At 35.1% G+C, this 22,943-nt stretch overlaps 3 long non-coding RNA genes across 5 annotated transcripts; 2 read left to right on the top strand and 1 right to left on the bottom strand.

The window, feature by feature from the left end:
- Nucleotides 1-7,624, top strand: LOC148905373 (uncharacterized). 3 transcript variants are annotated; one of them, XR_016121737.1, is made up of 4 exons: nucleotides 1-226; nucleotides 1,833-1,950; nucleotides 2,605-2,648; nucleotides 3,313-7,624. It is a non-coding gene; the product is annotated as an uncharacterized LOC148905373 (long non-coding RNA). The 3 variants fall into 3 exon arrangements; XR_016121736.1 differs by having other exon boundaries at nucleotides 1,790-1,950; XR_016121735.1 differs by lacking the exon at nucleotides 1,833-1,950.
- Nucleotides 234-1,295, top strand: LOC116288560 (uncharacterized). Its single transcript, XR_004196202.2, has 2 exons — nucleotides 234-589; nucleotides 882-1,295. It is a non-coding gene; the product is annotated as an uncharacterized LOC116288560 (long non-coding RNA).
- A 5,647-nt stretch (nucleotides 7,625-13,271) lies between the features above and the next one.
- On the bottom strand, nucleotides 13,272-14,562 carry LOC148905372 (uncharacterized). Its single transcript, XR_016121632.1, has 2 exons — nucleotides 13,748-14,562; nucleotides 13,272-13,379 (listed from the first exon to the last, which is right to left on the bottom strand). It is a non-coding gene; the product is annotated as an uncharacterized LOC148905372 (long non-coding RNA).
- Between the last annotated feature and the right edge of the window lie 8,381 nt (nucleotides 14,563-22,943).

The following is a 22,943-nucleotide window of genomic DNA, read 5'->3' as shown; positions in this document are numbered from 1 at the left end:
AAGAACTCTATAGCACGACTTTATCAGAGTTACAGGTATATACAATTTAGATGAAGACTTAGAGCCTCGTCAAGGCCTGTCTCACACACGATCGCCGGCAACCCATGAGGTCTATTTGATTAGCAATCCTCTCTCGAGACTAGCATGCTGTCTTTAAAATGTGGGAGCCTTTATTAGGAATGACTGCACATGATATTGACGTACAAAACTCAACTGCGTATGACAGGTACATACGAACTGCTATCGATGTATAAAAGTCCATGTTCGAGACGTGTATGGTGGCTCCAGTTGAACCAAAATCTTATAAACAGTCCGGGATTCGCTCCAGATCTGGAGAGCGGTCGTGGCGTCACGTTTCTTTTGTTTTCGGCGACAAGGTCGGAAATTGCCGTGAAAGCGGGTCGACTTATTTCTTTGGGCATTTTCATCTATTTTCATTGAGTAGAGACTGGATATTGATTCATAGTAGTTCTCACGATATTCGGAAGAATAGCTTGAGGTGAAAATATAATTGCGAGATGAAGACGATGGTGAAAAAATCAGACAAGTTTTACCTGGCTTGAGCGCCATGACAGTGTTTACGGGTTCGGTTAGTAGTTGGATATACATTTCTTTGGAAAGTTAACGAATTTTTCCCGGCTCAAACATAATTTTCACTGAAAATTTAATAGATGTAGATTATTTGTGCCAAGTTTGGAGGTGGTAACCCTCCCAGATTTTCGGTAAACCCTCGCGAGAAATTTTAGTTCCTAAAACTAGAGTCGGGTACGGTGATCAATTGTATCACGTCTTTCCCGTGTATCAAAAACCGAAGCTCATTGTCATACTCGTGACATTTATAACTTGATGTGAACTCAAATTTTGTATTTTGATCTACACAGCAATGTAATGGATGGGCATAAAAAAGTTTTGTTAGAGAGATGCAGAATCTGTGGCTGTAGCGTCGCGAACGATAACAGGAAACGTCCAACTATCGATCTGAAAGTTGATATTGAGATCCCCGGTGAGATCGCATGGTCAATGAACGTGTCCTTGGATTCACCAAACACTCATCCGAGGTTTCTTTTTGTGAAATGTCGCTTAATATCCCTAAAAGAAAAGCATGAGTTCGAGATGAAAAGAAGATACAACACAACTGTTGTTCCAATCGAGTGGAAGCCTTATACTTTTGAAGATTGACAAGATCTTCGAAAAACCGGAACCTACAGTTTGGCTCTATTTTAGACAAATACTGGACCTTCTTATAGAAAAATTATTAGATTTCCAGGAATATTTAATTAAAAATTGCTCTTTCATTCATTTGCAGCACTCAATTAAACCTTCAGAACCGTGAAAAGTACTCGAGGTATCGGACGTTCACTTGTATTCGTTCGAGAAGCTCTTATGACTGCAATGTTTACATCGAAGCAGAAAACAATAGAAATGTGACGTGTCCACTCTCCAGATCTGGAGCGAATCCCGGACTGATAAATTTGTTCATGAGTTTTTGAAGCAGTTTAAAAAACGAGTAGGAGTGTTTTATCAGGTCTAAAACCACTCGGCTACGCCTCGTGCTTTTATGCCTGATAAAACACTCCTACTCGTTTTTTAAACACTACATAAAAAATTCATACAAAATTCATAAAAAATCGAAACAAAATTATTAAGAAATTCATTCACCGCCATTTTGTTTTGGAGTCGGGCCGAGAGGGCCCTGGGAATGAGGTTGCTGGTTATAGACATTTAGTTTTGAAGCCTCAGCTTTATTTACCCAGCTTTAATGTAAGTTTCTTTCACTTTTGCTGCATAGATATGATTTGTATGACCTATAAAGCAAGCACTTACCTATTTAGGGATTCAGGACGGCTGATTCTGTCACTCTGGTAGCGGCAAATGGGGGTATAAAGAAAGTCTCGGGCTGCATCTAACTAAGCAGTTTGTTAGGAGTATTCGAAATCCAAATAATCAATGGTATTTGTATTATTAGAGTGCAAACAATTAATCCGTGAAACACTAATTACTAAATAGTACAAAATAGTGCTAATTAAACAATAGAAAACAAAGGAATTTGCATGAAATTGTGCTATTTAGTATTGCTAGAGTTTCACGGTTATATTGTTTGCACTCTATTTATTATTTTGACTATTTTTATGTACATATAAGTATATTTCTTTCTTAAATCCTTCCTTGTGATATTTGTGGTTTTAAGAATTAAGTAAGCTTAATGAAATGAATGTAGACATAGATGAAGATAAAGAGTATCTGACAAATCGCCCAATTATTCTATAATTCAATTGTTTATATTTGGCTGCTCATTTATTTCAAACTTGGATTTGTATTCACCATTGTAGCTAAGAAAACCCGTAAAGCTTGGCACACAAAAAGGAACATTTTGCTGAGACGTCGCAGAGAAAAGTCACTTGTCATTCACATAAGATAAAATGTTGTGGCTGCCATTTTCAAGATGGCTCGTTAAGAAAAAATAACTCGTTTTCACTGGCTCATTTGCTTTTTGTTTTAGGGAAATGTCCCAAATACAGAAATCACTACGGAAGCCAAATACAGTCTGTCTCTCTGACTGACTATGTACTGTATGTATTGATTGGTATTTTTATTTTATTTCAGAGTCACGTCTGTGTGATGTTATTTTCTAACTCATCTCTCACAAGGTACAGTTTGAATATACATTTTGTTATGAAGTAAATCTTAAGAAGTTTATTAGCCCATCCTTTTTAGACGACCTTAAAATCTGTAAGTGAAGTGTGTTGCATGGTCCATGAGTTATTTCTATTGACAGGGAGGTTAAAATTTATGAAGACCAGTTATAGAACTTAGTGGAGTGCAATTTGCTCTGAAATCAAACAAGTGCTTACAAAATTGTACAACCACGTAGCACGAGTGCAATTTGTTAATCACCAGTATGATTTGAGAGCAAAATTGCATGACTGGAAGTTCTATTACCAATTAATCATATCCATTTTATCCAAGTTTTGTTTAGACAGTTTTTACTTATTTCTTAAGTTTTTCTTTGAAAAAGTCCATTACCCATGCCCAAAGATTTTGTGGAGTTATGGTGCTAATAGCATTAGTAACCTGGTTTCTACATTCACTCCTGTTAAAAATTGCTGGGACATGCATTTAAACATAGGGAGAGCAATATGACATGAACATGTAGCTACATGAAATTGTGTTAAAAACATTTTAGGAAAAGCCACATGTAATTGTATGCTCATAAATGTATTTTCAATTGAGTAACCATTGATTTATTAGCCAAGCCATAATAAAGGGATGTTACAATGATGGATTTTAAAAGCAATTCATTGGTTTGAACAGGGGCAACCAATTAAGCAAGGCCTAAAGTTTGATGACATTGGATGCTCAAAAGTTTGCGAGATGCTGATGGCAGAAGAACATGAACAAAGTGAGACTTAAGAGCTTAAGTAATATATACAGTATGAGTGGCCGTGTTGTATCCGATATACAAACTCGAGGCGTAGCCGAGAGTTCGTATATCGGATACAACACGGACACGAATACTGTAGATTGCCTATCAAACGTCTAGGTTAGTTCCTTTGTGTTTCACTAAAATTTTCAAAATTAAAGTGAATCTGCCCAAGAAAATCCAAGTTAAAGTTTATGCAAATGAACACGATTCTGTATCTGATTTACGGAACTCTTCTATTGTGTTTTCCTCATGAATTATTAATGAGTTTGATAATAAACTTTAAAAACTTCTAAAAATCTAATATAACATGAAAAGTGCCACATTCTCTTTATATTCAAATTATATATTGAGATTCCAGACCAAGCCAAATGCTATTTCTGCTTGTTGTTATATCTAGCTTGAATCTAGTTGATTTTTTTTAGAAAACACTTTCTTGCAAACACTGTCAATAGTAGGAGCTGAGCTTAGCCTTATTACCACTTAATCCCTACAATACTGTTTCCCTTTGTTTTTGTTTTTTAATTATACAATAATGGACCATTCCATCCTCTTGAAACAACTATTATCAGAGTCCTTGATATATTTTTGTTGTTTTTCCTCAAAGGACTTAATTAAGTAAAGAGTGACAATAAAGTTGTTACCAATAAAGGGACTTGGTAGCTACTGTAAACTTGTGCTGAATACTTAAAAATTTACTGTTTACTGCAGTAATAAATGAGCAGAAGTGTTTTATCAGGTTAATAAATCACAAGGCATAGCTGAGTGGCTTTAGATCTGTAATAAAACATGGTCTGTAAGTTTATTATAAACAATTCCAAAATTCCTGAATAATGCTAAGCTTTTGCTTCAATTTATTATGTAAGAGTGACCACACTTAAAAAACATGGTCCAACTGTATAATTTGATTGTATGCCACTTTCATGTCAGTCAGCCCAAAACGGCTCAAACGAGTTGAAAACAGCATGCCAAACTCAACGCAAGCAAGCTAGCTACAGTAGTCCATTAACTTTGGTGGGTTGTTGGTGATGTTATCTGATATAAACTAAGAACACTTAATGGAGCAGCGTTGGTGCTGTGGCTAGATTTACTGACTTTGATGTGGAAGGTTGGGGTTCAATTCCCTGCTGAGGCACATTAAAATCAAGGTATAAAAAACCTGGCTTTCTACATTGTACATTATTGTGCACTAAAATCCCTCAGATGACCACATTAAAAAGCAGAAGTTCCTGTCTCTGTAAAAAAATAGGGGACATTAATTAAAGTGCCACTACAATCAAATTGCAATGTCTCCAATTTCTACTATTTACACACGTTCAAGTACTATACGGTTCTTCAATATAGATTTCAGTATGTTTCTGAGAGTATTTGATTAATGTCATTCAAACCCTAATTGAAGTATGCTTGTACTCAAACCAAGAAACATGAAAATGCAAAAACGGTGGTTGCTTTAATGGCAACTAACTGGTTCCCAGGCCCCAAACAATGTTTCTTGCTTTTAAGCAACTGCCTTGGTTTTTTTTAACTTGAGCAGAAAGCGTTTGGATACAGTTTTGACCACGACTGATATTTTAACCTAGCCTTAGTCCATCTCTCTCGTACAGGTAAAAATGTCAAAAACTTGAATTTCGGGTATGGGTGGCCTGGAACCCAGGCTGTTGCTATGGTGACTGATCTATATACATAATTTTGAAGACCAGCTACAATGCTATAAGACTACTAACTTTGGTTGAAATTGGTTCATTTTAAGTCTAGGCTGGCCAAGTATTGAGGATTTGATCATAGTGGCACTTTACATTGTAAAAAACCACTGAGAACACAATGAATCCTGGCTGTGACCATTCTCAGCCATGAATCCACTTTTTGATTAAATATTGAACGATTGCGGTAACAAAAATGTACAGTAACTTACAACTTAAAGAAACGCAGTGGAATTGTCTAAGATGCTCAAGTTCTTTATGAATACTAGGCAGACCTTCTTGTCAATGAAATCATTTTAGGATGCTCTAGCTAGCTTGATTACAAACCACTCTTATAACCAAAATATATTAAATAAATTTATCAAACTCATTAATAATTCATGAGGAAAACACAACAGAAATCACGACCGTGAAGAGTGTTGTAAATCTGATACAACCTAGACCTCAACCTACTAACCTAGACGTTTGATAAGTCAAATACATGCAGTATTGGTGTCCGTGTTGTATCAGATATACAATCACTCGGCTACACCTAGTGGTTGTATATCTGATACAACACGGCCACTCATACTGTGTATATTACATAAACTTTGAACTGCCCCTGGAGCTGATGTGTATGTTGTGTATTCAATGCATGCTGCATCTTTAGTAAGTTAAAACTGCACCAAAAGTAATCAAAAACTGAATATAGTGGAATGTTGTTTCATATTATCAGTACCTACTTAAACCTTTGCTAGGCATTTTCAGCTAGGCAATAGGCCTTTTACAGCAACAGGTCATGTGAGCATGCCCCCTCAAAATGAGAAGTAGTATCAAAATGAATACCAGAAATGAAAAGAGCACTTCTGTAGTAGTAAGAAGGCAAAGTTTTAAAATACATAGCATATAATTATTACATTAACAGAGATATTATTGAATATGAAATCGAAAATTGTATTATTAAGGATCTGTATTTGAAAATGCTGTGGATGGCAAAGCTTTGTAATCCAGAGATCATGATGTCTTCCGTACAAATTATCACAAAAGTTAGTTTTTCTCCTGTTTTACGTTTTGACCTAAAATTTCATCTTCTCAGGGTTCTTTTTCCATTTCTGTTATTCATTTTTACACAATTTCTTATCTGAAGGGGGTTTGGGGTCACATGACCTTGCTTAGCTAAGGCTTCTTAAGTACAGCAGGTGCTGATAATATCCAAAATGAAATGTCAAAATACTTCAAAAACCAAGATATTTATTGCACGAATGACTTTAGCTGCATCAATTCACTTCATAACGAAATATTAACGTGCAAGTTTATTATTGCCTAATAGTTAATATTTCAAAAAAAAACCATTGTCTTGTGAATCCTACATGATTAGCTAGTGCATTCCAAGATTGAAATTACTTTTGGAACTATACAGACAATGTTTTGTCAACATTATGCTCATGTTACTTAAAACTTGATTTAGCCTGGTTTTCATAATATTATGTAATTGGCCATTAGGCATAGATTCCATACACCTTCCAGCTTAGATCTTATTAAATAACTGCATGTTTTGAGAAAACCTTTTTTTGAAATACCTGTATACACGCCTACTTTTAAAAGACTTTAATTTAGTCAATGAGATCTGAAATCTGAGACTGAAAGAGCTGAGCTTTTACCTTATGGAATTTAATCAACAAGTACAGAGCTCTAATCAGCCGTGATATCTTCTATTCCAATAAACGTTGTCTGGGCCAAAAGCATGAAGCAAATAGCTGATGAATGCTGGATTGGCTTGTGATGTATTCAAATCAGGCATATTCTATGGAACTAAGCTACTTTGATATGTGGACATGGATTCGTGAACAAGCACATGGAAATGTTCATGTCTGTAATTTGTTCTATAAAAAAAAAGGTGATTCAAATAAATTGTAAAATAAATTGCAAAACTTATGTAGCATTCATTTTGGTGATCAGCTTTTTGCTTTTGGCCTGCCAACAATTTTTGGAATAGGTATATATCCGACCACTGCCATATCGAAAGGCTTGAACTAAAGGCATTAAGTTAATAATTACTATAACTATCTATAACTATGCTAAAGGGAAGTACAAAATGTTTTCCCCAACAATTGCTCTCAGTCTCACATCTCCATGCAACTGACCAAAACTCCAAAACAATTCAAACTAGGTTGCATTCAATTCAAGATTAATTAAAACCTGAATTAATCTGACATGTCCCACAACTTTGGATTGCTCAGGTACATGTCCAGATTTGAATGAAGGGCACTAAATGAAGCAAAATTAGAAGGCAGTGTTAACATATTAAAACACGTTCGAGCCTTTGGCCTCATCACCTCGGGCATGAAATCCAGTCAAAGCTTTATTTCTCTGTAAGGTATTATAATCATATCTGTACCAGTGCAGAACTTCAAAAATCTTCTTAGAATCCTTTGGGTGCATTCTGTCAAATACAGCTTGACCCACATGTAAGAGCATAGACATACAAAGAAAATTTCAATAAATTGCAATTCACAAAATCAAATTGATGATGATGATGATAAGAATAAATATATGTCTTCATTACCTAGATAAGAGACATATCTGTAGTTACAAAATATAAGATATATAAATACTAAAATTGAATTTTGAGCAGTCCAACCCCGGGGGGTACTCCGCCAGGATTTGGGTAGGGGTATTCCGCTGGGATTCTGAAAAGGGTACCCTGTTTGTGATAAAAAACCCCTCAAAATTGTAGACCCTGTTTACGACAAAAGATATCATTAATTGCACTGAGTTCCTGTTTCAATTATCATGTCAGCTTGCGTATTGTTTTTTTGACAACCGTAATAACCAGTTTTGGTCAATACGAAAGTAGAAACCCTGAATATGACAGCGGATCATCCCCGTAAAGTCCATATATAGGAATTGCCTATTATGACGTCACATGTCACTTGACCTAATGATACTTGCACTAAACAATTAAGGACATTGAAATTGACCTCCATAGCAATTTTCATTGAAAACTAGATAACTGACCCTTACTTTTTTATCTAAAAGATCTCAAATCTTTGCGAAGGGTTATTCTGTAAGAAAAATCCCAGGCCTTAACACACTTGAGGGGCTTGTCATACACCTCTTCCTAAAAAATTTCCTTGCCCTTTAGAAGTATTAGAAAAGAAATGCGCTCTACTTTTTTCCATAGGTGACTAATTAAAAATAAGTCAAAAACAGCATGTTTTGGAGGCCAACAGCATATGTGTTATGCCAGTAGTTGAAATAAGTTGCAATTATAGCAGGAAACCATGCACGATATGTTTTCAATGGTAGTAAGCTATTGGCATATATATCTGGAAGCCGGAAAAAAATCATTTGACCAACATGCAGGCTAGTGCAGCTTATATTCGGAGTGATCGCAACTGCACATATGCATTAAATTTTGCCCACTTTTTTCTTTATGCTATCACTAGAACTAATAATAATTATTATAGTTTATTAATATAGTACTTAATTGGCAATATAAAATACAATTATATCAAAGTACTATTAGTACTATTATATCAAAGTACTATTATATCAAAGTATTAAATAACGAGCATTCTGAGCGACCTCACACGCCGCTGAACCTTTGCCAAAGAATGAACGAGTTTTTTGAGCGAACTAAAATACATCGCTGAACTTTACCAGACACCTAACAAGCATTTTGAGCGACCAACTTCACACGTGGCTGAACTTTGCCAAATAATCAACGAGTATTCTGAGCGACTAAGCGCGTCGCTGTACTTTGCCAAATCAATGACTAACGTTTAAGCGTCTACATACGGCAATGAATTATGGCAAAAGCAACAACATTGAAACCGAAACCGTGAGCGACTATAATCAATAAAGTAAAAAATGCCATGGCTGCACGTTGAAGGAGCAACACAGACGAAAAGTATTACCTACTACTTCGGCGTGGCCTGTTGCGGGGGAACGGGATTCTGTGCTTCTTGAGTATGCCCAATTTGTAGTAGTTGATTCTTGGTTGCGGCTCTGGCTGAGCTTGTTGATTCAGAGGCGGCGGGTCGGCCTGAAGAACAGCTGGTGCGGTAGCCTGAACTTTCTGAGCTGGTACTTGGGACATGGTTTTCTTCCTTCCCTTTACCTTTCATTAATGTGTCTTAGCTCCCACGGCGCAGCGATGAATGATGTGTAGAATTAAAAGTTTTTTCCCTTACTTCTCGCAGAACGCAAACGAGCAAAATGTTCGAGTCCAGAGAGAACGGGAACGTCTATATAAGAAGCAGGGTGAGAAAATGCATGCCACGAGAACCCGAGACTCGTTGATGTGAAAAATCTCGTTTTTTGGGCCTTTCGTGCTCGAATTCCATAGTGCGAATAGATGCACTGATTCCCAAAAGGATTTTGTATATTTGCAATTGTAAAAGAAATGCTCTAGGGATTCTTCCTCTTCTACACAAAACGAACAGAGTGTACTGTGTGCACAATGTCCATTTTAAAAGGGGTTTTATTCGTGTAAACCAATCTGTTCAGAAATTTGTATTGATATTCTCTAGGTTTTGAATCCAAAGCAACCTTACAAGGAAGAAGGTAATCAAATGAGTAAAAGGGAAATTCAATTGTTCTTTAAATCTGGTCTGTGCTGTGGGCGCTACTTGGATGCACGATATGAAGTGAGAATTAACCTTTTTTTTGGGCTTATAGTTTGGAGTTTTACATTTACATTATCCAATTGGATAGTTAAATTGTAATCGAGTGGGTTAATTTGAGCAACCTTTTTATTTAACTTGATAATTGTTGTCACAAAAATTTTTAAACGCTGGTCTAAAATGTATTTCCAATATGCTGGATAGTCATCTGTGTAACGTTTGATGCCCATCAAATATCATCAATCTTTGAACTTGTAAGATCGACAGGCATTTTTAGGCCACCACTGGTTATATCACCAATAAGAGCTAGTCTTTTTATCTTATCTTTTCCTTTCCATACAAATTCGTAGAGCACTTTTTAATATCTTTTATGGTCTAGTAATGATAAAAAGGTAAATTATACACCGTGAAAAAGATGAAAAAACTTACTGACGTTTCGGACGCTAGTCCTTCGTCGGACGCAGCTCACACTAGTTTTTAGCTAGTTACATCTTCTTTTATGGTCTGTTTATCCATCATGTATCCATGTCGATCATTTGAGAGCTAAACAATATCTTTGGAATTGTGAACGTTTTTATTATTTGTATTTTTCCAATTAACGTGAGGCCTCTCCAGTTCCACTGATTTAGAGTCTTTTTAGCCTGCGTGCAGCCAAACCGGCGTTTCTCTCGTATAGTTATATAACAGTTAGTTAGTTCGGCTGCACGCAGGCTAGTCTTTTTGACCGTTTTCAATTTTCTCTTCAAAATTCATTTTCTTTCGTAGGACATAATCATATGAAAAATATACACCAGGTATTTTAATAAGTTTAGTAGGTTTTTCTATCCCCAAGTCTTTAGTAATACACGGCGGCATTGTACCTAAGCATGCGATTTCTCACTATTGTTGACGATTGGGCCTGAATATTTACTGAAAATTTCTAACGTGTAAATCAATTTAAAATACGATTCTTTATTGGTTAAAAAAAAAGTAAGATCATCAGCAAATATCGTAAGCAGGAGGGAGGAGATGACTCAAATGGTTTTCCTATTAAAATTCTGAAACAGTCATGTATGACAGTGACGTCACAGCAACCAAATCTTGGCGCGACGCGTCTACCAAAATGTCACAATAAAATTGTAATTTTAAAGGCGGGAATCTTGAAACGAAAAGCGGTCAAAACAAAGATTTAAAAGTTTATTCATCTTTAATTTAACGTAAGCATAATAATTACTCATTAACTTATCTAGTTCAATACTTTTTTTTATCATATCAACGATCTAAAACTCTGCAAAGATAAATAATTTGAGCTACGGGCCTTTCGTTTTCTCGCCATTTTTTTCCCTGCAAGAAAAGTTATCGCGTAGTTAGAAAAATCTTTTCTCTTCTTTCCCTTCATTTTATAAACCCAAACAAGGACGTTTTACTACTAAGCTGTTGGGCTTTTAACTAAGCTAAAGTACGTTTTCCCTTGTCCTTCCATTGTGCTCATCAATCCTTTTAAGTGTCGAAATTTACTCAGTCACTCGTTTATCGTATTCGCCTTCGTAAACCAGTCGTAACTTTTTGAACATTTTTTAGTCGCAAAATCAACATTTAGATGGTTTATTCTTTATCTTTAGGGACCATAAATCATATCTGCGTTCAGTATCTTTGACCTCCTTTCCTCGACCTTGGATAAAGCATATTTTTTCTTTGTTAAAAATCGATTTTTTTGTTCTGAAATTCTATTTATTTTACAGTAAGCTTATATATTGTTGTCAAAAAATACTTATATAAAAAAACCTAAGCTTATACAATAAAACGTTGATGACATTTATCAAGTTTAATTGAAAAATATTTTCAAACATTTCATTTTGTGGTTAAAAATAAATTTATTGAATATCTTATATGGAAAAAATTGTTTGCTAAAATTGCATGATTTATTATATTAAAAGTTGATTTAAAAATATTGCAAGTTGTTAAAGATACATTCATCGAATATTCTTTTTAAATATTGAAAAATTGATTTATAATATAACAATCATCTTTTACCCCACAAAGTGAGGTGAAATTTAAATACTGAAATCCACATTTGTATAGTTGAAACCTCACTATTAAAAATGGCAATTTTGAGGATCTTCACTTATATCTTCCTTTTGTATGACCTGTATTTTGACTCTGTTGGTGGGTTATTTTCTCAAGACTACTATCACATTGTACAGGTGATGATGGCAATCATCCTCTACCATGTTTTAACCTGCTTTATTTATCAAAATTCTCTCCTTTGGTCATGCAAAGTCCCATTTCTGGACTCTCCTTTTGAAAAAGACACTATGATACAGAATAACTCATTGCTGAAGAGAGACAAGCTGTACAGACGCACAAAAAAACACAAGAAAAATTATCTTTTATTGCAAGTGAAGAGCAAGAATCGTGCCAATTATTATAAACAGCAGTCATTTAAAACTGTAAGAAGCCAGTGCAGTGACACAGCTGGTGATGGTGTTGATCCTGTGTCACGGTTCTGGTACAAGATTCCAGTATGATTCTTCAAATTTTCATAAGATGTGTACAGTTTGCCTTGTCTCTGATGTGTTTAATATCTTTTGTTGTTACAAAGATGTGTGTTTGTGTGTGCTTTAGTGGTACATTTGTTACCAATAATATTTAATCTTCTATTTTTTCCCAAATTCTTTATGACACAATATTTGATGGTAGTATTAGTGTATATTTCTTGCTCTTTGAGGTGGGAACATTTATTCCTTATGTTCTACATTTAGACTGCTGTATCTTAGTTGAAGAGGTATTCAGTGAACTATTAATTCCTAGTATGAACTTTTTATAAATGTATACTGAATGTTAAGCCTGGTCTTAATAATTGTGTGTACGATAATTGCAATAATCAAAACTACACTCAACCCAATGATCACACTTCACAACAAGCTTCAACACCTGGATTCAAACCACTGATCAGCCGTTATCTTAAGCCCTGCTAGTTATGCTCAGAGTTGGGGGGGGGTGGGGGGGCGGGGGTAGAAAATTGGGAGGAGTTGCTTGTCAAAAATATTGAAAATGGCTTCTAAAATAATGATTACTATGAGTGCTAAGTGACAGAAGGGAGGTAATAATCCTAAATTTCAACTGTCAGTTTGGCTTTCATTTTTTCATTTCATTTTTTTTTTTTTTGCAAAGAAACCACCGAACCCCCTGGGATATAATAAACAATCGGTCCCTTATGAAAAGATGCATACAGTATGTTCATGTAAAATGTTGTCTTTTCCCCATGTCCTTTTATTTGCTTGACTTCTTATTTTAAATCTAGTAATAGTTGATGGTTGAATCATCTATTTTGTATGAATAATGTTTGTCTTTGTTGCTCAGTTGTTTTCATCTCTGCCTGCATCTGAGTGTTAAGTGGGAGCCCTGACACAACACTCTGGTCCTGATATAACAACTTGTGCAGCAATCGTAGAGATTATAAAAACATTATGCATCACAGGAAAATTTCAGTGACATTGATATTTACTTGTTGATACTTAGAAATCACTTGAATTATGAAATACAACCACAACAACTTTCGAATACACTTTCCTTTCCTATTTATTAAGCTTCATATATTTCATCACGAAACACGCCAGTTTAACATTTGAGTTCTAAAAAGAACCAAAATTAAATATGAGCTCGCCCAACCTGGAATATAAGATCATATTTCATGGATTAAAATCATTTTAGGATAGGAATAGGAAAGTACAACATGGATAATACAAGCTTTACTGTACGACTTTTGTGTGTTTAGAATAAGGTGGTAATATATTATCTACAGATAGAGTACAAACACTAAAAGTGTGCAACACTTTGCACTATTTAGTAGTAAATAGTGCTAATTAAACAACAGAAAACAATAATTTAACAGTATTTAGTGGTATTTATGTTACACACTTATAGTTTGTACTCTACTCTGGGGTAGATTATGTTATTTATGTAAATAGTTAATTTTAAATTTGATGACTTTTGATTTTTTTATTCACTCTTATCAAGTTAATTATTCACATATTTACCTTTTGCAAGTCTGCCTTGTTGACTTATGATTTGTGCAAAACATGGTGTCAAACCCAAGGAAACGTTTTTCCAACTTCAAACAGATTGATGAGCAGTTGTGCAAAAGGTTTCTTCACGAATTTCCGCAAATACGAAGATGAATACCTAGATTCCTTAACCTCCTCTTATGATGCCATAGATCAAATCTTTAAGTCATCATGGTCTTAAAATATTCTTGTGTGTCGTCTTTTTTTGAGTGGCTCTTGGAAAGGTACTTCGCAAAGAAAAATTCAATAACTAAAGATCTTTTTCGTTAAAAGCATCAAAGTAAGTGAAGAAACATTTTCGAAGGACTTCTTTACCCATATGACTGGTTCATAAAGCAATATCTTTGAGATTTTTGGGGGGAAAACGGGAAGATAAACACGAGTGTTTACTCTTTCCTCTTGGCCGCCATTGTGAAATCGCTGAACCGCGGCGTGACGTCATACTGTCATACATGACTCATTCATTGTTTACCTTGGAGACGTCTTCTCCCTCCTGATCGTAAGCTTCATTTCTAGGCTTCCTAGCGGAAAACCGCTAATTCTAATTATTTCGAATGTTTATATGGCTAGCAGTTCCAAAGCTATAATAAAAAGGTAGTGGCTCAAAGGGTCTCCCTGTCGTACGCCTCTATGTACAGAGAAAAAATCTGTCGAGAAACCGTTGTTTAAAACACAGCTTGAGATATTAGTATAGAGCACTTTAACCCAATTGATAAAGGACGGTCCGAAATTAAGCGCGGCTAAGGGAGCGGTCATTAATTATTGGGGGGGAGGGCCGGTAAATTATTTGAAACTAGGGATCAAAAATTTTGGCTTCACATAGAATTTGAGCCTAAAAATTTTGGCCCCCTCTGACAAGACAGCCCAAAAAATTACAGCCCTCCCCCTCCTATAAATAGCTTTAATTTTTGTATATAAATCTGGAACGTTGCAAACTATAAGCATACATATAGCGGTTAGATTGATATGTGGTGTTGCTTGCGAGGCACTTATTCTTTATAAAATACATGATGATGGAAAAGTATAGTAAAAATACTTAATAGTTTTAGTTAGTTCTTATGCCAAAAAAAATTTAGTCAGCAACACTTGCTCTCTCCCTCCAAGTTCTGCAAACTCTTCCTGATCTTGTGTTGTTCAATTTGTTCTTCTTCTTGATGCAATTCATCTTCAGTGTCTGAAGAGGATAATGATGAAAGATCATCGTCATCGCTTCCAATCTCTTCAACCACTATATCATCATCCTCATCTTGGTCATCATCATCACTGTCGTCAGTCTCGTAAAATCTATTGTTTAGTAGGCTGTTGAGTTGGCAAAAGTGACCAAGCAATATCCATTGTCACAGCATCCACTTTTTCGGGTTTTTTTGCTCCCCTGGAGATTTTAATCGCTTGTTTTCTATATACACGTCGAGTACTGACACCTTTAATTTTTTCAGACTTCCATCCCTGTATAAACCTTACAATTAAAGTCGTTGAAACATTTCTTCTTTTCTTCCTTCCTTGTAAGTTCTCTGGTCTCTGCCCTCTTTTTTTCCTTTGCTCCAGATGATGAAGATGTTCTAAGTATTGTGCTACTAGCCGTTTTTCAACCACGTACTTCTCAAACCACATGACTCACACTCTATCAAACAGAACTTAGAACATATAAAAAGTATCAAAGAATCACTAACTACTCTTAAGAACGTCCTCAAAGAACATCTACGAAGTACCATTCACTCGTCGGGTAGAATTCTGACAGAACAAAAAACTGCACACGGCTTTGATGAACGGATCATTACATCCTCAAAAACTTTGCAAGAAGAAATGAGTTTGTTACAAAATCGACTTATCAAGCTTTTGGATGATTGCACATCGGCATTTCGTTTCAACTTCTTCGCAATGAAGAGAAAATCGCGAGCACAAAAACAGAACAATCGAAAGAAAAAAAGGAACACAGCTAGAAAAAATGCTAGAACTGTGCAAATACTTAAGAACATAGCCCCATCAGTTCAAGGAGACGATGTTTGTACTCATCAAGATTTGCAGGATCCAATTATCATTGGTAAAAGAGAGAGAAAATGGGCAGTAGCCCTTATATCTAAATCATCACCTCACCTGGATGAAAGAGCAAAACAACATTTACGCATGCTGTTGAATCAAGATATAAATGTTGAAAAAACTATGTAGATAATGATGATGAAGAGCAAGGGTTAGATTATGATAATCATGATGATAATAATGATGATAGTGATGATGATGATGGTGATGATGATGATGTTGATGATGACGACGACGACGACGATGATGATATCAGCATTGATGATGAGAGCAATTTATAATGATAATGATAATAAATAGAGGATATTACATGGGCGCGTGGAGATACGAAATTTATCTTCGAGTACAGTGTTGAAAAGATTTTCAACACGAGAAGATAAATTGCGTATCTCCAAGCGCCCATGTAATATTCTGTTTATTATATAATTATCAATGAAGTATGTTTTGGCTTTTTCAGGCAATTCTTTCCGTGTATTTTGAATAGCCATCGCAATGGTGTTATTTTCACACGTGAAAATAACATGTTATTTTCACGTGTGAAGATATCAATTTTTCGAAATAGAGAAAAATGGATATTTCATAGTTAATTATATAATAAAGACAATTTACGTGTCAATATTTATACTGATTTATAAAAATAGTTATGATTTAGGTTATGGTAATTATGATAATGTTGTACGTGATGATGATGATGTTGATTACAATAATCCTGATAATCAAGGCGAAGAATGTGGATTTAGATGTTCATTTTAATAGATGGTCATGATAGTGTTGATGTTGATAATGGTAGCAGCAATGAAAGTACAACAATCGCAGCTCAATCATAAATATTTTTACATTTTTGCGAGTTTATAGTGTGTAGAACAAAACATACATACGAAGAAAAAATGGTTTGGACGTGTTATTACTCATTAATAATGTTTTTGATAAAATCAATAGAATTTGTCTGCATACCAAAAAGGTCAGAGGCTTATACATACTCTGTAACTAGCTAATAGGTGGGATACATATTGAACAGGAGGTTTTTGTGGATTATATGGGGGCCCAGAAAATTGCGACCCTCCCTCTAGCATGCGCCCAAAATTTTTTGGCCCTCCCTAATGGAGGGCCCAAAAAATCGCAGCCCTCCCCATAAATTTACTGGCCCTACCCCCCCAATGATTAATGACCACTCCCTAAGGCTTTGGACAGGAACGACCAGCTCAGGGAATCAAATGCTTTTTCAAAATCAATGGCAGCTAGCAGACCCTTCATCCTTTTGGTTTTTGTGTATTCAAATATATCGTAGATATTTCTTACTGCGTCGAAAATAGTTCCACCTTTAACAAAAGCATGTTGACCATGTTGGTCACTGTGTATAATTTCTGGTAGTACTTTTTCTAGCCTGCGTGCAGCCGACCTCTGACTGTAAATTTCATATCTACATTGATAAGGGAGATAGGTCTCCAATTTGGTACATGTCTTTTGTCTTTATTTATCCTTTTTGTGAATTAACATTCTGATTGCTTGTCTTTGCTAGTTCGAAAATTCTCCTTTTTCAAAGGACGTGTTAAAGCTATCAACCATCAATTTCCCCAGTAAAAGCCAAAAGGCTCTATAAAATTCGATAGTAAGTTGGTCCATCATTTCCAGGGCTCTTATTTGTTTTAAAAGTTTGGAGGATGTTATAGCATTCGCTGTATTTTAATAACCCTTCGCATTCATTTTTAAAATTATCACGTAATTTTGGAATTTTAGTACTTGTAATGAATGGTTTTGTTCTTTGTCTATGTCATTATAGTCTTTATTACTGTATAGATCCTTATAAAATGACTGTAATTCTGGCATAATGATTAATGGTTCACTTGTTTGTTCCCCTTTTCCGGTGAAGATCTTTCAAACGCAACCTTTAGTCTTTCGTATACTTTCTAGATTTAGAAAATGTTGAGTATTTTTCTCTCCTTTTTCAGGCCTACCCCGGGTCCTTAAGTTGTATTATTTCTCAATTGACACGGTTTTCTTTGTTATTTACAAGGCTTTATTTTTGTTATAACCCTCATTATAAATGCGAGGTCAATATATAGTTATTAACCCGGTTAATAACTATATATAGACCGTTCGCATTTATAATGAGCAATATTTGATAGAAAACCTTCTCAATTGATAAATAAAATACTTAATTACCGAGAACGTCGGCAATAAGCTTATACATCCCTCGGGCCTGCGGCCTCGGGATGTATATGGCTTATTGCCTCCGTTCTCGGTAATTAACTCTTACTTAAATCGCGTTAAATCACCTTAAATAGCCTTAAGTTTGATCTTTTCAGACTTATTTTTTGCATTTTGCATTATGTCAAGAGAAGTTTGCTTGATGGCATTATTTGACCACCATTACCAGAATGCTTTGCAAATTCCCTCATGAGAAAAGTAAGAAAATTGATGAAATGAACAAAACAAAGGAATTCTGGTAGCAGAGGTTCATGACGCCACAATGCAAATGTCCTAGCTATTATAGTGGAGCACTCATAGTCATATGAATAATAAAAAACTGACATAAACTCAACATATGATATTATGTAAATAATTAAGACATGTCATTTATAATCATATATATAATAACAAACTGATATATGCCCATAATATGAAAATAAACAGATATAATATGTAAGTAATATTAAGACATATGCTATATATGAGCAGCCGGAATGCCTCGCTGATATAAGCTACTAAGTTTTATTTATCTCTGTTGGGTCATTTGATGTAAGATAATTTTAAAATGGATAATGTTTTAACATTCTATAAGTCTTAATGTATTTTGAAGTCAATCTTGCTAAAATAGATGTAATTTTTGGTAAATAAGAATATTTGATTTTCCAACCAATACTTCTTTGACTGAGATTACTGAGGTTCTTAGAAAGATTTATCGCAGACCACGTCATCACTACTCCCAAATTATACAAACTATATAAAGCATTGATTCCTTTTTACGTGCATTTGATTTAAGCTTATATTTTTCGCAACTCATCTTTAAATTTGGCACCAAAAATGTAGCTAAGTAAGCATATGTATATGAATAATGCTGGAACTTTAAGGCCTAGAAATACACATACACTTGTATACCTAGACGCATTTGACTTTATTAATAAAAGCTTTTACTATGTTTGATAAATAAGACGTACTTTACAGGCAGATCGAGAACATTCTAGAACATTATCTACTCACTTGCGAGCTAACGCCATGCAGCCATAGGAGTTTTTAGCCCTAGTTTTTAGCTAAGTTATCTCCTCCATTTTAGTGGTGTTATTACACTGACTATTGTAATACGCTGTGCAATTCAAAGAAAACAAACCATCCACAAAACAGTACACAAACAGTATAACATTCACCATTTGGAAATATTTTAGCGCGCAAGGAATTGTGGTTGTAATTGCAACTTCTCGCCCCAGATTCTCTCTGTTGTAGGTCTTCCAAATATTGGCAGAGAGGGAGGGGTGGGTTTGGATAATATAAAAGATAGGATGTTCTTCGTCGGTAAGGAGCTCGACAGTAAGTTACAACACGCGATTGTGCGAGAAAAATTTCTCAAGTTTGGAGGAGTAGTCGTAGCCGACAAATGGGGTGACGTGACCTTTAAAGAGGGCTTTGTAGAGCATGAAATTGCCCGGACTTCCAGATCAAACTGTATCTGTTTCGATGGAGTGGATCACTAGCTGTATTGATTCTCCCTACGGTTTCGTACGAGGCAAGAAATCAAAAGGTCCTTTGAAACCTGTTTTAACACGCTTTCCGCCATGGTCATACCCGCGGGATTCGGGACCTCTTGAGAATTTTACGGGAAGTGTACTTGAAAGCTTGAAAGGACTGGTACCGAACAAAATGGCGGATTTCTTGTGGATGTTGAAAAGGTCAACAAGAGGACGAGAAAGACGTACACTGTGTCAAAGACACCTTCCAAGTTTTTGTTATCAACCAAAGAAGTAGTAACAAATGCTTTTGAGTCTCGACGATGGTCAGAAGAAGTGTTTGAATTCAGAAAAAAGCTTGCTTATGGAAGCTGATGTGGATTGGGAGTATTTTGCTGGTTAAGGGTTGACGTAAAGCATCGAATAGGATAGGTTCCTGAGAAGGAAAGCTAAGCTGATATAAAAAGATTGAGCTTATGTGTCAACAGCCAAGTTTTCGTGTGAGGATCATCAAGGAAACAGCAAAAACAGTTTCTGAAACCTTTTTGAAGATTTCTATTGTCTAAGCTTATATTTTCTTAAACTTCAACTTGGGTATGTAAAACATTAGATTCGCATGAGGTATATGAATTTAAGCTAGTTTTTATGAAAGAAATCAGATTTTGCTTTTGTTGTCAAAATGATGTCATTTGACCTGAACACAATAAATAGAAAACAATGGAATGAAACTAGTAGTGTTTGATATTAAAGTTGTGGGTTACAAAGTTTTTCTTACTCCAGTGTTGTTATGTTGGTATAGACCCTTTGCACTGATTCCCAAGAGGAATTGAACTGGAGGACAAAATAATAGGTTTTTTTTTCACATGAGAAAATACAGCTTGAAATGTTTTGGGAATCAGGGCAGAGTCTATTAAGAGTTAGAAACAGAAATGATAGAACATTTCACAACTATCATATGACTGCTTCTACAGGTTAAGCCACTATATTGTTTTTGCTATGATAAACACTGGTTATCATAGTGAGAAATGTTAGCTGCTTGAGTACTTGCACTAAACTCATGAGCGAATTAATTGTTGCTAATTAGTACTAACAGCACTAATAACTATGCAGACAAAACAAAAACAAAATAGCGTAACTTAGCATTATTTTGTACTAATTTATGTTCATGGGTTTAGTGCGAGCATGCTAGGGTGTTTTAACACGGTCCTTATTCGTACCATTTATGGTATCTAACAGGTGTCAGTATAAAATCAGGAATGCCAATGCAAACTAGGGAACCAAGGCTACTGAGACAGGTCTTTCTATTAATCAATCACAGTTTTCATAGTTGGCATTTCTGATTTTATGCTGGCACCTGTTAGATACCATAAGTAGTATGAATAAGACAGTCCTTTGTTTACCTTTAATTAGATGAATAATTTTAAAATTTATTTATTTACAAGAAACTAACTTTGCCCTCTTAAATCACCTTAGTTGCTTTAAATCGCCCTAAAAATACCCAAAATGTCATCATATTTTCTTCTTAAATCGCCTTAAGTCGCTTTAAGTCGCCCTAAAAAACTACCCAAAATTCCATCATATTTTCTTAAATCGCCTTAAGTCGCCTTAATTTGCTTTAAATTACGGCGACTTAAGGACCCGGGTAGGCCTTTTTCGTACCAATTAATGCGTGACCTAATAATTGCTCCTTGGGTAATGTGGCTATATGCAAGTTCATACTCAGTTTTTAAATGATCTACATGCTCTATGTTTTCCACTGAAGGATTTGTTGCACAGTTTTCCTCACTATGTTTAAGATCTATTTTGAGCTTTCTTAATTTCTCTCTTCTATTGCGGGCTTTACTGGCTTACTATACTTTATTGATGCTTGTCTTATTTTATATTTAATTAAATCCCACAACAGCGATTGTCTGTTAAGTCCTTGAATTTTTCAAGCCACTCACGGAATTGTTTGTGAATAAGTTCGACCTAGTTATTATCATCTAGTAAGCTTGAATTAAATTTCCAAAAAGCAGGGCCTCTTTTGTAGTTTCTGACATTATACCTGTTAATATCACATAGCTTTTTGATATCACATAGTTATATCAATTACGAAAAAATTGTTTCTGGGCGATTTACTTTACTCATGTCCAAATTCCTTCATTTTAGTTTGGTCTCTTTAATTATGAAAACAAAATGTTAGCTTGGTTTTAGTCTACTATGGAATACAATAAATTCTTGCCCATCGTAGCTTGTAGTTTACAAATTTTCAAATCAAAATTTTATAAAACCTAAGATGCATCTACATCTACATTCATTTAAGTCCATCAAAGGGGGAGCACCCATCACAGACAGACTGTGAAAATAAATCTATATACAAAATAGATATAAATAATTGAATTTAAAGTTAAAATATAAGAATAATAGCAACCAATATAAAAAGAATGCTAAGATATGAGAATGCTAAAATAAACTTGGGAAAAAAAAGAAAAAAAAGGTATATGTAATAGGACTCCATGCTGTCCAATAAAATTCCGTGGCCTGACAAAATTGGATGAGGCCGCAGACCGAATCCAATTTGGCAGTAAGAGGAGTTTTTCGAGTCTAATTATTTCTTGATTGGGGAGCATGAAATCCCATTACCTATTAATTATATAGCTGCCTAATTAATCCCATAACAACAAGATTAATGAGAAGCTGTATAATTAGTATATGTAATAGGACTCCATACTGTCCAATTAAGAAATAATTGGACGAGGAAAATTTCGAGGACTTCCAAAATTGGACGAGGCCATAGGCCGAGTCCAATTTGGCAGTCGGAGGAATTTTTCAAGTCTAATTATTTCTTGATTGGGGAGCATGAAATCCCATTACCTATTAATTATATAGCTGCCTAATTAATCCCATATCAACAAGATCTGTCCAATTAAGAAAATAATTAGACAGTTACCTATATGGGATTAATGAGAATTCATAATTAAAATTATTATAGTAATAATAATAATAAAAGTAAATAATTCATTCTCTTCTCTTACAACAACGCATAGCTTGGCGTAGACACGTGGCATGTTGTAAAACCTGGACTGGACTGGACTGACAAAATTTGGACTGATAAAACCTGGGACTGATAAAACCTGGAACTGGTGAAGTTGTACACATTTGGGACTACTTGAGTGGTCTTTCTGAGGCCCATTTACGGGAAAAATTTATTCAAACACCTGTACTCTTTCTAGTGTTCTCATTTCCGCTTGAACTTTTTAGTTTTCTTGTGGTTTCTTTGTCTGCCAATGCAAAACATGAAGCCATTTTGGCTTGCAAAAAAAAATAAAAAAAATAACCGTTTGCAAGTGTTGCTAGGCAACTGAACTACCAATCATAATCTAGTAATTCGGCCCTGCGAATTACAGAAAAGAGCCCTCCTTCAGGGTCTTCTCTCCTTTGTGTGAGAGGGCCCTGGGAACGAGGTTGGAATTTTGATATTAGTCTGCTTC

The sequence above is a fragment of the Actinia tenebrosa genome, unplaced genomic scaffold, assembly GCF_029948245.1.
Source record: "Actinia tenebrosa isolate PJP-AT-01 unplaced genomic scaffold, QUT_ActTen_1.0 PGA_scaffold7__59_contigs__length_16204524, whole genome shotgun sequence".
Lineage (NCBI taxonomy): Eukaryota > Metazoa > Cnidaria > Anthozoa > Actiniaria > Actiniidae > Actinia > Actinia tenebrosa.
Note: the sequence above shows the minus strand (reverse complement) of the source record. Positions and strands in the feature narration are given on the sequence as shown.